Raw genomic sequence first — 15,310 nt, forward strand, 5'->3', positions numbered from 1 at the left:
AGGCACCATCTCAGGCCACTAGTCTGCCCAAGGCTGGAGACTCCCAGGGTGGCTCTTCCTTGTAGAGGGGTAACTCCTTCATCTCTAATGAGATGGTTGATCTCACAGGCCAGTTGAGAAAGACCAGAATCTAAGACTTCATTTAAATTTTTCCTTACCATAGAGAGAGCCTCACTAACTGAAGCCTTTTCAAAGAGCATCTCCCCCACAACCCTGTAGCTGTCTCTCAGCTTCTCTTTCTCTTGCTAGTTGTCCTTGCTCACTTCACTTCCTCCTGTTTGAAGCCTCTGGTTTTCCACTCACAATTTTGGGAAGTTCTGTCATCTCCAGAGGAGGTGGGGTTCCATTCACTGATCTGTGCGTGTGTATGTGCATGCATGCGTGTGCAGGTGTGTGAGGTGTGTGTTGCAATTTCTAGCCCCACAGAGGCCTGACTGATGCTAGCAAAATCTCACCCTTCTATTCTGGGACATCTCTGAAGGTGAAGAAATGGGGCGGGGGGTGATGACCCCATTCAGTCTTACCCACTGTTGAGCACTAATTAGCCTGTGCTAATTATGAGAGGCGATGCCCCCTGACAAGGCAGACACTGGCTTTCCCAGATACAGCATACTGTACTCTTGTAAGCAAAGCCTATTCCTGCTGTCACTTGACTCTGCCCTAGGTCCTTCTGAGACAGTAACCTTGGCACTGTGGTCCCAGGAAGCACTGACTCTCTCCTGTGCCGTGCTTACACTTTGCAGGAGTGATTGGTCCTGTCTGGTCCTGTCTTAGCAAAGTGGAGAGGTGGCACACATCCTCAGTTGAATATCTGTGACCTCAACTCTCTCCTTTGATGAAGGAAAAATGAAATCCTGGCATGTTTCCTTCATTGACAGCCTAATAATTGAAGGGAACATGCCAGCTTATGAAGGAACACATGGATTTTACCAAACTTAGGTGCAGACAGAAATTCATTCTGTGACTTTTTACATAATACATTGAACAATGTAGTTAATTATCTCAAAAATGATTTTTTTCTGAAAACATGCACATGAAAATGGTATAACTATACTTTATTCTAAAAACTAAAAGGTATGTGAAAATTCTACAAGCTCTAGAATCTGTCAGTATCCTGCAAAATTGTGTATGCATTTACCCTTTAACTCAGCAATTCCTCTTCTACACATCCATTGCAGAAATACACTGGCAAAATACGAAATGACATGTGTACAGTGTGAATCATTATAGTATGATTTGTAACTATTTGTAATAGTGTTAGCGAAACATCAGGGGTTCAGTCTAGCTCCTGCTGCTCTCAGCATAGAAAGCCAGTCACTGAGACAATGATTATTGCCAAGGAAGAAGGCTTTGCAGTGGACAAGATGAGAGATCAGTCTCAGATTCATCTCCCTCTCTGACTAAAATTAGGGGTTTATATAGCAGGGAGGAAATGTCACCATGTATGGGAAAACAGGAACTCTGGAGAGGTAAAGAAGAAATCATAATGAATGAAGGGCCTGGCTTCTCATTGTCTGAATCTGGTGAGTTTCAAGCTTTAAGACCAGAAGGGTCAATCTCTATGTTTATCAAAAACAAAAACAACAGCAGCAGCAACAACAACAACAACAAAAAACCGTCTTTGGGACTACTGGGTCAGTTTCAATAGCAAAAGGCCAGAAACAAAGGTCAATCAGAAACGGGTTGGCTGAGGAGTATGCCCACATGAGATAATACATTGCCTTCCTTTGTTTGGGCTGCTATAATAAAGTATCACAGACTGATTGGCTTATAAACTACAGACATTTATTTCTCACAGTTCCGGAGCTTAGAAGTCTGATATCAGATGCCAGCCTGATGAGGCTACAGAGAGTTCTTTTCCGGGTTGCAGACTCCTGGCTTCTCCTCGTATCCTCATGTGGCAGAAAGAGAGTGTACCAGCTCTCTGAGGTTTCTTTTATAAGGATGCTAGTTCCATTTATAAGAGCCCCACCCTCACAACCTAATTACCTCTCAAAGGTGAGCCCCCTAATATCATCACACTGGGGGGTCAGGATATCAATATATGAATATTATGCAGTCCATAAAAATTATGCAGTTGAAAAAAATCTTTATAAACTCATACGAAGTGGTCTCCCAGGATACATCCCTAAGTGAAAAAAGTATGGTACAGAAGAGTGTAATTGGTATGCTACCCTGGTGAGAAGATTCTGGGGGAATACTACACGTACACAAGCATGCATTTATGATACTATCAGTTTTTATTCGCAAAAAGAAAAGTGGAATGGTGAATCAGAAAAGAATAAAAATTATTACCTCTAGGGGGTAAGAAGGGAACCTAATAAATGGACAAAAATGTTTCAAATGACTCTAACACTTAGTATTTTGGGTGTATATCCTCAGTGGAACATATTTTAAAGATAGAGTTGCAAAGAAAGATTTCATTTTATTCAGTAGCCTGTTTGTAGTAGTATTAGTGAGGGGTGGGAGACTAATGCACATAAGTAACTAGACTGCTCTTTTTAGAAATCAAAGTTTTCAATGTAAGAGAAAAGAGGTACCATCTCAAAAAATAACACTGAAGTATGAATTTGAAACATCAATATTAACTCAAGGTATTTGAGTTTATGTAGTCTTAAAACCTCTGAACAGTGTAAAGTCCTAGAAACTCGGAATCCAATAGTGCTAAGTTCAGTTAGTTAGTGTACAGATTGTTGTCCCTAACACCATTCATCGCTTAAGGTAAGGCTTGGCCTTACTTCAGCTGCTACCACCTAATCCTTGACACCATTGTCTCTCACACACATTAATGGAGTCCAAAGTGGGGTTTGTTGTCCCTAGTGCTCAAGAAGCACAATTGAGAGTCGTGCTTAGGAAACACAAGAACTTGTTTTGATATTTAACTTTATCTAAGAAAAAGAAAGAAAAAAATGAAGATTCCCTGCAGGACAATGGATTGACAGCGATGGCTCTCCCTTGGTCCATCAGTAAGGGACATGTTTCCCCAGAAGGGTGTGGTGTCTGAAGAATGGCGAGTGGCCTACGACAGCAGTGTCGCCTGTGCTTCTCATGTGGGTGTGTGCTTTTAGGGCTTTTCCACATACTGTATTTTAGTGAACCAGATAAGAGAATGAACTAATTTTGAAATCCGGCTTTTAACGAACATTGACAAAAAGTTTCAGAAAATTCCCACAGAACAAATATTAAAAATAATTTGATAATGAATGCACAAGTAACACTAGGAAATGTAAGAGCTGGTACTTACCTTGCTTACAATAACAAGCTGTCAACTACATTATAAGGTAGAAATAATGATGATCTACTATGATAGACTGGCCAAGGAATTCAAAATTTTCTAGACTACTAGGAATAATAAATGTGCTGTTAATGATTCATATTTGCCTTGATAGATTAGCTGGTGAGTTAAGCCATCATGATTAGCACTGTTTTTAAATGAAAATAAATGTAAAATGATGATTGAAGTGATATACTAAACAAAACTTTTCAAAATTATTGAGCATATTTGAGCATATTTGATCATGTTGCTCGGCTAAAAATGTAAATACTGGCAAAATTTAAATTTGAAATTATAATAGAAATATCACAGTACTGTTTTGGGGAAAGCAAAATGACTTTACAGCATTGATGACAAAATATTTTTAACGGTTATTAGAAATTTTACTCTAAATATTTTGTTACGTGAATATTTTATAATGTATACAATGTATTATAATTCATGGAACCTAGGGGCTCTAATGTCTAATGTCTAATATATATCAGCACAGGTTATAATTTATATCATACACAATGGGGTAGGGAAGATCCAAAACTTTTTACTATCGGATTGCACAGCCAAAAATTTTAGAAGCAATAGGTGCGAACCGGGGCAGCTTCCTAATAGGTCTGTCTGCTTCCACTTTCACTCTCTCACTGTCCAGCCCCACAGCACCAGGATTGATCATTTTCAAAGTAAAACACATCCCATGGCTTTCCTGCCCAAGACCTTCCAGCCACATTCCAATGCACTCTTTTTTTTGTTTTGTTTTGTTTTGTTTTGTTTTGAGACAAAGTATTGCTCTGTCACCCAGACTGGAGTGCAGTGGCGCGATCTCGGCTCACTGCAACCTCCACCTCTCAGGTTCAAATGATTTTCCCGCCTCAGTCTCCTGAGTAGCTGGGACTAAAGGCACCCACCACCAATCATGGCTAATTTTTTTTTTTTTTTTTTACTTTTAGTAGAGATGGGGTTTTGCCATGTTGCCCAGCCTGGTCTCCAACTCCTGAGCTCAGGCAGTCCACCTGCCTTGCCCTCCCAAAGTGCTGGGATTACAGGCGTGAGCCACCGCGACTGGCCTCCAATGCACTCATAAGGAAATCTGAGCTTCATCGCTATTCACGGGAGCTCTGCTGGGTGGCTCCTGCCTCCTTCTTCAAGGTCCTTCTCTGCTTCATTGCTGCTGCTCACTCTGCCCCGACCTTACTTGCTCTCTTTCCTCCAGGTTTATCTCCTTGGTGGGGCTTTTTCAATTGTTCTTCCCTCTACTCCTACTGCCTCCCAGATATTACATGGCTTTTTATCTCTCACTTTATTCTGGCCCTTCCTAATGGACACTTTTCCGACCTCCAGATTTAAAACAGCCCTCTTGCCCCTCCAGCACTCTCTGCGTTTGCCCTAGTGTTATTACCTCCATAGCAGTGACACTGTGATTACTCTGCTAAGATCCCTGTGTGAGCGTATGTGCGCCATTCAGTTGCATTACATATGTTGACTTAAGGCTGTCTCTCCCACTAGAATGCAAGCTTCATGAAATAGAGATTTTTCCTTATTTATTTGCTGTTTTCCTAGATCCTAGAAATGTGCTTAATACTTTGCAGGTGCCCAGTAAATATTTTTAGGGGGATCAAACAATGAATGGAGTCGTAGGGATTAAATGAAGTAATGTACACAGAACATTTAACATGGTTCCTTGTGAGGAATTAACACAAATCATTATTTATCTCTATCATTTTTTACAATGTTCTGAAAAATAATTAGGGATCTATGAGATCTATATTCTTAGAAAGTTTGTGCTAACGGAGTTAATTTGCCATAGAAATAGTAAACCAAGCTTGTTTTTTCACAAAACTAGTATTTATCATCTGCTATGTTACTTTTTTTAAAAAAAATCTGTAGCTGGAAATAATTACATTAATATCTTTTAGGAATGGGTTCATATAGTTTGAACAGTCAACTCATGATACAGATTGCCTAGATAGACATTTTTATGTTGGCCCCTGATTTCACCTTTACATTGATAAGAATGTGGCAAAGAATGCAAATTCTGGGAAAACAGCACTGAATCCTTTAGCTTTTTCCTATACTGTCTGTATTTGAAAATGAAAATAGGCCACAGAGAAAGACAACGAAGAAATACATGAGGAGAAGTACGCCTGTGAGGCTGAGGTGGGAGGATCGTCTGAGCCTGGGAGGTCCAGGCTTCAGTGGGCCGTGATCATGCCATTGCACTCCAGCCTTGGCAACAGAGTGAGACACTGTCTCAGAAAAATAAGTAAGTTTGCTCAGTAATTCCAGTGTGAATCAAATAGGGCAATCTGAAAATGACCGAATCAACTGGCATCTTTGAAACTTGGGTGTTTTTTTCTACAGTACTTAATGAGTTCTACTCAGAAGACTAAGAAAGTGAGAATTTTATCTAACTGATTCATCAGCTTGAGCCACTAAATGAATATGAAAAAGAAGCTACTTCACATAGAAAAAAAAGTCTAAGTATGTGAAATATCTTTTTGGAGCTAGAAAATAAAATGTTAAACCATACATATAATGAAACAACTCTACCAAACTATAATTATATTAACAAATTTTCAGATAAATTACAATCTTCCCTGAGGTTGAACACGACATCCATATATTTAAAAAATATTGTGGTGACAAACAAAATTACCTGTATGCAGTTTTGAATAACCTTCTGGAAGAGGAGGGATACTGTGAATCTCTGAGAATCACTGATAGAGACACTCATGAGTAAACAGAATGAAACTAGTCTGATTAATTTATTAAAGTTCTCTGTGTGCTGCTTACTTCTGTATTTTATTATAATTATGTGCATGGTTATTCATTTTTTTTCATGATTTTCTTGAGTTCCAACTATGTGCCAGACTCTATTCTAGGTTTTGGAGCTATGCGGTGAGCAAACCAAGTAAAAATCCATGCCTTCATGGAACATCTGTTCTAGATGGGGAGAGGTTGACAAGAGACACAAAGACACGGAATATGTCAGAGGGTAATCAACACTATGGAGAAAAAATAAGGCAGGATGAGACAGAGGAAGAACAGGGAGGGAGGATGCTTAATTTTACCTAAGGAGTCAGGAAAGTCCTAATGAAAGTAACATTTCAGCAAAGATATGAAAGATTTGCTGGAGATAGCCATGTGGCAACTGTACCTAGGCATCTACCATGTGTATCTCTGGGGAAGAAGTTTCCAGGCAGCAGAAGATGGAGGCAAAGGCCTTGTGGCAGGACCATGCCTGTCTGGTCCACAGATGTGCAGCAGAGGGGGAGAATAAAATAGTATTAGAAAAGGCGGCTGGGTGCAGTGGCTCACGCCTGTAATTCCAGCACTTTGGGAGGCAGAGTCGTGTGGATCACCTGAGGTCCAGAGTTCGAGACCACCCTGGCCAACATGGTGAAACCCCCAGCTCTACGAAAAATACAAAAAATTAGCCAGGCATGGTGGCGAGTGCCTGTAATCTCAGCTACTCAGGAGGCTAAGGCAGGAGAATCACTTGAACCCTGGAGGCAGAGGTTGCAGTGAGCTGAGATTGTGCCATTGCATGATAGCCTGGGTGACAGAGTGAAACTCCATCTCAAAAACAAAACCAAAAACAAACAAAAAAATAAAAAATAAAAAAATTAAAAGAAGAAGAAAAAAGAAAGGGGCCAGAGATTTCTTAAAGGATGCAGAATTACGGCTAGATAGTAGGAATAAGTTTTAGTGTTCTATACCACCATAGGATTACCATGATTAACAATAATATAGAGTTTCAAATAACTGCAAGGAATATATTGAATATTGCCAACACAAAAACTGATGTTTGAGATCATTACCCTGATCTGATAACAATATATTACATGTATCAAAAAACTTCACTGTATACCCCATAAAATGTACACTTATGAGTCAATAAAAAAAGGAAATGAGGACAGGGAGGTCACAAAATACTGTGTGGACCAGATTATTGTAAGGACTTTGACTTTTATTCTGAGTGAAACAGAAAGTCATTGAAAGTTTTAAGCAGAAAAGTGCCATGATTTGACACATTTCAGAAGGATCACTATTTTCACTGTGCTCAAAATAGACTGTAAAGAGGCAGGGAGGTCACCTTCATTAGGATCTTGCTCTGTCAATCATCTTTTCTTTCTCTGGTAGTTTTACTCTTCTTCCAAGCCCAGAAGAGCACACAGAAAACAGCCATTGTCTTATCCACTGTTTAGTCCCTGACTACTCAGACTCATGAATGTGCCTCACACAGTCATTGACTTCATTTTTTGATCAGATTATTAGATTTTTCCTATAGAGTTGTTTGAGCTCCTTATATATTCTGGTTATATAACCTTGTCAAATGGGTAGTTCAAATATATTTTCTCCCATTCTGCAGGTTATCCCAATTGCCTGCTTAATCCCTGGCCTCTTGCAATTCATTCATTCTACAAACATTTTTTAGCATGTTTCACATGTTAGGTACTATCTAAAACAAAAATCAGGCAAGTGCATACCTGCCAGAAACTTATGTTGTGGTGGCAGGTGGCAGAAATATAGAAGTCACCAAGTGTATAATAAAGTGCCCAGTGGAGATCCTTGCTATGAGGAAAAATGAAACAGGGGAGGACAGAGAGGATGATGGGACCATAGGTACCTGAGCTGGTCAAGAAGGGCCCCACTGAAGAGGTAAAATCTGAGCCAACACCTGAGTGATGTCCACTCTTCCTGAAATGCAACTGTGCCTTGAAAGAATTGTGTGATTTCACTGAAAATAACTAGCACTTTTATTGTCTTTCTTCATTGTCTCTGTTGAACTTAAGGCAGTTTTCATTTGATTTTTCTTGAAATTCTTCTCCTTCAGTTCTGTATTTTCCTACTTGACCTCTATTATCTCTGGGACTTTGAGTGGTTTAATGAGGAACCCATATCCCCTAGGCCAAGCCTGACATGTCACTCGGCTGTTCAAATTCTTTTCTTTGCTTCTTGCCCCTTATAGAATAAATGCAAACAGCCTTTATTTCCATTTAACTACCCTCAGGCTGAAGGCCAGAGTTTATATTTACAGCTTATTTCTGCTATGCTTCATGCTTTTTTCTAAAGATAAACTGATACCTTGTATTACTTATATCTTCTTCCATACTTCCCAACAACTCTGCTGAGTCTCACACAATTTACATCGCCTGGGCATGCGTGGGACAGCATAAATCTGTCATGGCTTTAATTTTACCTCTTCTGGAGGTCTTTGGTTTCCCAATTTATGAGCATACTTTCTTTCCTTTGAGCCCCAACAGCACTTGAACGATATCTCTATTCTTGCATTTACCTTCTAGTTTCCCTTATTGCATAATCATAAACATCCTAAAAATATCTTTAGTACACAACAAGTTCTGTGCTAGGGTCATCTTTGTATTACACACTACTAGCACAGAATAGCCATTCACCACTGAAAGAATTGATGCTTTTATTCAGGACTGTGGTCAAGCTGTCATATTATTTCTGCCATAGTCATATGCCTGCATGTACATGAGTGACTAACAGATGCCACTCTTGTAGCTATCTGCAGTGGCATACTTCTGTTTCAAACTTATGGGAACTTAGTTACATCATAGGTATACTAAATATATTTTTTCCATTACTCATACTCAAATATAGAAGAAATAGAAAATGTTTGTCAAAGAAACGTATGCAGAGAACACGTGAATGATTTTTAGTTTTCCAATCTTTGACAAAGTAACGTAATTCATACTTCAAGTGGACAAGTGAGTGTGTGGTGATGTTTTCAAAGATATTTGAGAATAAAGTTGAAGAGAAACACTGACTAAATAAGAGTGAGAAACTGATATAAGGGTTGTAAATTTTTTCAAAAATGGTTCAGGGCTCTACTTTAATTAAAAGTATTTTCAGGATGGGCGCGGTGGCTAACGCCTGTAATTTTAGGGCTTTGGGAGGCCAAGACGGGTGGATTACCTGAGGTCAGGAGTTTGAGACCAGCCAGGCCAACATGGTGAAACCCAATCTCTACTACAAATACAAAAGGTTAGCCAGGTATGGTGGCACATGCCTGTAATCCCAGCTACTCAGGAGGCTGAGGCAGGAGACTCACTTGAACCTGGAAGCCTGGGTGACAGAGCAAGACTCCGTCTCAAAACAAACAAATAAACAAACAAACAAAAAGTATTTTCAAAGATCATTTCTACTTAGTGTAAATTTAAATGCCAATTACAATAGAATAGCTGATCCCCTTGTTAAGTAAATATTTATGGCAAAATATAACTTTATAATTTAAATAATTCATAATACCCTCCAGTAAATAAAAATTATTTAGGGCATTTCAAAGCATCTGTTCTATTTCCTAATTTTTTATTAACAAGCACAATGCACAAACAAAACCTTAAATAAAAAGTATAATGGTATCACCTTCTATATGTTTCATATACTTGCATATTTTTACATATGCATACATATTTTTACATATTAAAAAACAGTCCACATTATTTGCATTCTACTCATTTCTCTAGTGGAAAAGCTAGCTAGTTACATTCTAGCATGAAATGTACTGTAATGCAATTTTTTTTTTGAGATGGAGTCTCCCTCTGTCACCCAGGCTGGAGTGCAGTGGCGTGATCTCAGCTCACTGCAACCTCTGCCTCATGAGTTCAAGCGATTCTCATGCCTCAGCCTCCCAAGTAGCTGCTATTACAGACTTGCACCACCACACCCAGCTATTTTTTGTATTTTTAGTAGAGACGGGGTTTCACCATGCTGGCCGGTCTGGTCTCGAACTCCTGACCTCTGTTGATCCGCCAGCCTCAGACTCCCAAAAGTGCTGGGATTACAGGCGTGAGTCACTATGTCTGGCCTATAATGTAATATTAAATGAGAATATCAAGTATACCTTAGGAAGACCTGGGATTTGTGGGTAGGTATGGACTCTTAGACTTTCTGACCGAGATGATCTCTGAAACAAATCCTCTCTTCCTTTTCCTGTTTTCCATAATCATGAGATTTTTTTTCCCAAAGTGATGTAAGACATTTGGCAATATATTTAAAGTTTTAAAACTCTAAGCACAACATATTAAAAGAAAACTGCACCTGAGCACATCATAGTCAAATTACTAAAAATCAAAGAGAATGAAAGCTTTTAAAGCAGCTGAAACAAAGGACAATTGTCATTAATGGTGCAAGAAGTAGACCAAAGGGTTAATTTTCAATAGAAACTTTGAATGATGGAAGGCAAAAGAATAATATCCTTAAAGTAGTAAAAGCAGAAAATCTCCAAACTGAAATTCCAAACCTGTAGAACTTATTATTCAAAAATAAAAATGAAATAACATAATTGCAGATTGAAAGAAAAAAGCTGAGAGAATTATTGCCTGAATAAACTAATGGGTGTGCTTCAGACACAAGGAAGGTGATACTAGATGAAAAAAGTGAACTATAAGAATAAATAAATAATGCCAGAAAGGTGAATATAAAGGGAATATAAATGAGTATTAACTGTTTAAAAGGACAGCAATAATGATGTCTTATGGGTTTATAATGTATATACAATAATATATATGGGAACAATAATATAAACTGGGGAGGAAAATAGAGTGTCTTCCATTGATTAGGGAACAGTAACTGTATTAAGTCATAATTTAAGAAACCATATAATCTCTAGAACAATTATTGAAGGAATAATAGAAGAAGGTAAAAATAAAAATCTAATAGAGAAGGAAAATGAGAAAAATGGATTACTCAAAAGAAGTCAAAAAGAAAGAATTAAGAAACAAAGATGAGACATAGAGAACCAATGGCTAGATTATACAATTCAACTTGTATATCAGTAATTACATTAAAAAGTTATTTTAGAAAACTCTATACCTGAGGGAGGAGCCAAGATGGCCGAACAGGAACAGCTCCGGTTTACAGCTCCCAGGGTGAGCGACGCAGAAGACGGGTGATTTCCGCATTTCCATCTGAGGTACCGGGTTCATCTTACTAGGAAGTGCCAGACAGTGGGCGCAGGTCAGTGGGTGCGCGCACCGTGCACGAGCCGAAGCAGGGTGAGGCATTGCCTCACTTGGGAAGCGCAAGGGGTCAGGGAGTTCCCTTTCCTAGACAAAGAAAGGGGTGACGGACGCACCTGGAAAATCGGGTCACTCCCACCCGAATACTGCGCTTTTCCGACCGGCTTAAAAAACGGCGCACCACGAGAGTATATCACGCACCTGGCTCGGAGGGTCCTACGCCCACGGAGTCTCACTGATTGCTAGCACAGCAGTCTGAGATCAAACTGCAAGGCGGCAGCGAGGCTGGGGGAGGGGCGCCCGCCATTGCCCAGGCTTGATTAGGTAAACAAAGCAGCCGGGAAGCTCGAACTGGGTGGAGCCCACCACAGCTCAAGGAGGCCTGCCTGCCTCTGTAGGCTCCACCTCTGGGGGCAGGGCACAGACAAACAAAAAGACAGCAGTAACCTCTGCAGACTTAAATGTCCCTGTCTGACAGCTTTGAAGAGAGCAGTGGTTCTCCCAGCACGCAGCTGGAGATCTGAGAAGGGGCAGACTGCCTCCTCAAGTGAGTCCCTGACCCCTGACCCCCGAGCAGCCTAACTGGGAGGCACCCCCCAGCAGGGACACACTGACATCTCACATGGCAGGGTATTCCAACAGACCTGCAGCTGAGGGTCCTGTCTGTTAGAAGGAAAACTAACAAACAGAAAGGACATCCACACCAAAAACCCATCTGTACATCACCATCATCAAAGACCAAAAGTAGATAAAACCACAAAGATGGGGAAAAAACAGAACAGAAAAACTGGAAACTCTAAAAAGCAGAGAGCCTCTCCTCCTCCAAAGGAACACAGTTCCTCACCAGCAATGGAACAAAGCTGGATGGAGAATGACTTTGACGAGCTGAGAGAAGAAGGCTTCAGACGATCAAATTACTCTGAGCTACGGGAGGACATTCAAACCAAAGGCAAAGAAGTTGAAAACTTTGAAAAAAATTTAGAAGAATGTATAACTAGAATAACCAATACAGAGAAGTGCTTAAAGGAGCTGATGGAGCTGAAAACCAAGGCTCGAGAACTATGTGAAGAATGCAGAAGCCTCAGGAGCCGATGCGATCAACTGGAAGAAAGGGTATCAGCAATGGAAGATGAAATGAATGAAATGAAGCGAGAAGGGAAGTTTAGAGAAAAAAGAATAAAAAGAAATGAGCAAAGCCTCCAAGAAATATGGGACTATGTGAAAAGACCAAATCTACGTCTGATTGGTGTACCTGAAAGTGATGGGGAGAATGGAACCAAGTTGGAAAACACTCTGCAGGATATTATCCAGGAGAACATCTCCAATCTAGAAAGGCAGGCCAACGTTCAGATTCAGGAAATACAGAGAACGCCACAAAGATACTCCTCAAGAAGAGCAACTCCAAGACACATAATTGTGAGATTCACCAAAGTTGAAATAAAGGAAAAAATGTTAAGGGCAGCCAGAGAGAACGGTCGGGTTACCCTCAAAGGGAAGCCCATCAGACTAACAGCGGATATCTCAGCAGAAACCCTACAAGCCAGAAGAGAGTGGGGGCCAATATTCAACATTCTTAAAGAAAAGAATTTTCAACCCAGAATTTCATATCCAGCCAAACTAAGCTTCATAAGCGAAGGAGAAATAAAATACTTTACAGACAAGCAAATGCTGAGAGATTTTGTCACCACCAGGCCTGCCCTAAAAGAGCTCCTGAAGGAAGCGCTAAACATGGAAAGGAACAACCGGTACCAGCCACTGAAAAATCATGCCAAGATGTAAAGACCATCGAGACTAGGAAGAAACTGCATCAACTAACGAGCAAAATAATCAGCTAACATCATAATGACAGGATCAAATTCACACATAACAATATTGACTTTAAATGTAAATGGACTAAATGCTCCAATTAAAAGACACAAACTGGCAAACTGGATAAAGAGTCAAGACCCATCAGTGTGCTGTATTCAGGAAACCCATCTCACGTGCAGAGACACACATAGACTCAAAATAAAAGGATGGAGGAAGATCTACCAAGCAAATGGAAAACAAAAAAAGGCAGGGGTTGCAATCCTAGTCTCTGATAAAACAGACTTTAAACCAACAAAGATCAAAAGAGACAAAGAAGGCCATTACATAATGGTAAAGGGATCAATTCAACAAGAAGAGCTAACTATCCTAAATATATATCCACCCAATACAGGAGCACCCAGATTCATAAAGCAAGTCCTGAGTGACCTACAAAGAGACTTAGACTCCCACACATTAATAATGGGAGACTTTAACACCCCACTGTCAACATTAGACAGATCAACGAGACAGAAAGTCAACAAGGATACCCAGGAATTGAACTCAGCTCTGCACCAAGCGGACCTAAGAGACATCTACAGAACTCTCCACCCCAAATCAACAGAATGTACATTTTCTTCAGCACCACACCACACCTATTCCAAAATTGACCACATAGTTGGAAGTAAAGCTCTCCTCAGCAAATGTAAAAGAACAGAGATTATAACAAACTATCTCTCAGACCACATTGCAATCAAACTAGAACTCAGGATTAAGAATCTCACTCAACACCGCTCAACTTCATGGAAACTGAACAACCTGCTCCTGAATGACTACTGGGTACATAACGAAATGAAGGCAGAAACAAAGATGTTCTTTGAAACCAATGAGAACAAAGACACAACATACCAGAATCTCTGGGACACATTCAAAGCAGTGTGTAGAGGGAAATTTATAGCACTAAATACCCACAAGAGAAAGCAGGAAAGATCCAAAATTGACACCCTAACATCACAATTAAAAGAACTAGAAAAGCAAGAGCAAACACATTCAAAAGCTAGCAGAAGGCAAGAAATAACTAAAATCAGAGCAGAACTGAAGGAAATAGAGACACAAAAAACCCTTCAAAAAATCAATGAATCCAGGAGCTGGTTTTTTGAAAGGATCAACAAAATTGATAGACCGCTAGCAAGACTAATAAAGAAAAAAAGAGAGAAGAATCAAATAGACGCAATAAAAAATGATAAAGGGGATATCACCACCGATCCCACAGAAATACAAACTACCATCAGAGAATACTACAAACACCTCCACGCAAATAAACTAGAAATGGATACATTCCTACAAGAAATGGATAAATTCCTCAACACATACACTCTCCCAAGACTAAACCAGGAAGAAATTGAATCTCTGAATAGACCAATAACAGGATCTGAAATTGTGGCAATAATCAATAGCTTACCAACCAAAAAGAGTCCAGGACCAGATGGATTCACAGCCGAATTCTACCAGAGGTACAAGGAGGAACTGGTACCATTCCTTCTGAAACTATTCCAATCAATAGAAAAAGAGGGAATCCTCCCTAACTCATTTTATGAGGCCAGCATCATTCTGATACCAAAGCCGGGCAGAGACACAACCAAAAAAGAGAATTTTAGACCAATATCCTTGATGAACATTGATGCAAAAATCCTCAATAAAATACTGGCAAACCGAATCCAGCAGCACATCAAAAAGCTTATCCACCATGATCAAGTGGGCTTCATCCCTGGGATGCAAGGCTGGTTCAATATACACAAATCAATAAATGTAATCCAGCATATAAACAGAGTCAAAGACAAAAACCACATGATTATCTCAATAGATGCAGAAAAAGCCTTCGACAAAATTCAACAACCCTTCGTGCTAAAAACTCTCAATAAATTAGGTATTGATGGGACGTATTTCAAAATAATAAGAGCTATCTATGACAAACCCACAGCCAATATCATAGTGAATGGGCAAAAACTGGAATCATTCCCTTTGAAAACTGGCACAAGACAGGGATGCCCTCTCTCACCAATCCTATTCAACATAGTGTTGGAAGTTCTGGCCAGGGCAATTAGGCAGGAGAAGGAAATAAAGGGTATTCAATTAGGAAAAGAGGAAATCAAATTGTCCCTGTTTGCAGATGACATGATTGTATATCTAGAAAACCCCATTGTCTCAGCCCAAAATCTCCTTAAGCTGATAAGCAATGTCAGCAAAGTCTCAGGATACAAAATCAATGTAC

Source organism: Pan troglodytes, chromosome 7, assembly GCF_028858775.2.
Source record: "Pan troglodytes isolate AG18354 chromosome 7, NHGRI_mPanTro3-v2.0_pri, whole genome shotgun sequence".
Lineage (NCBI taxonomy): Eukaryota > Metazoa > Chordata > Mammalia > Primates > Hominidae > Pan > Pan troglodytes.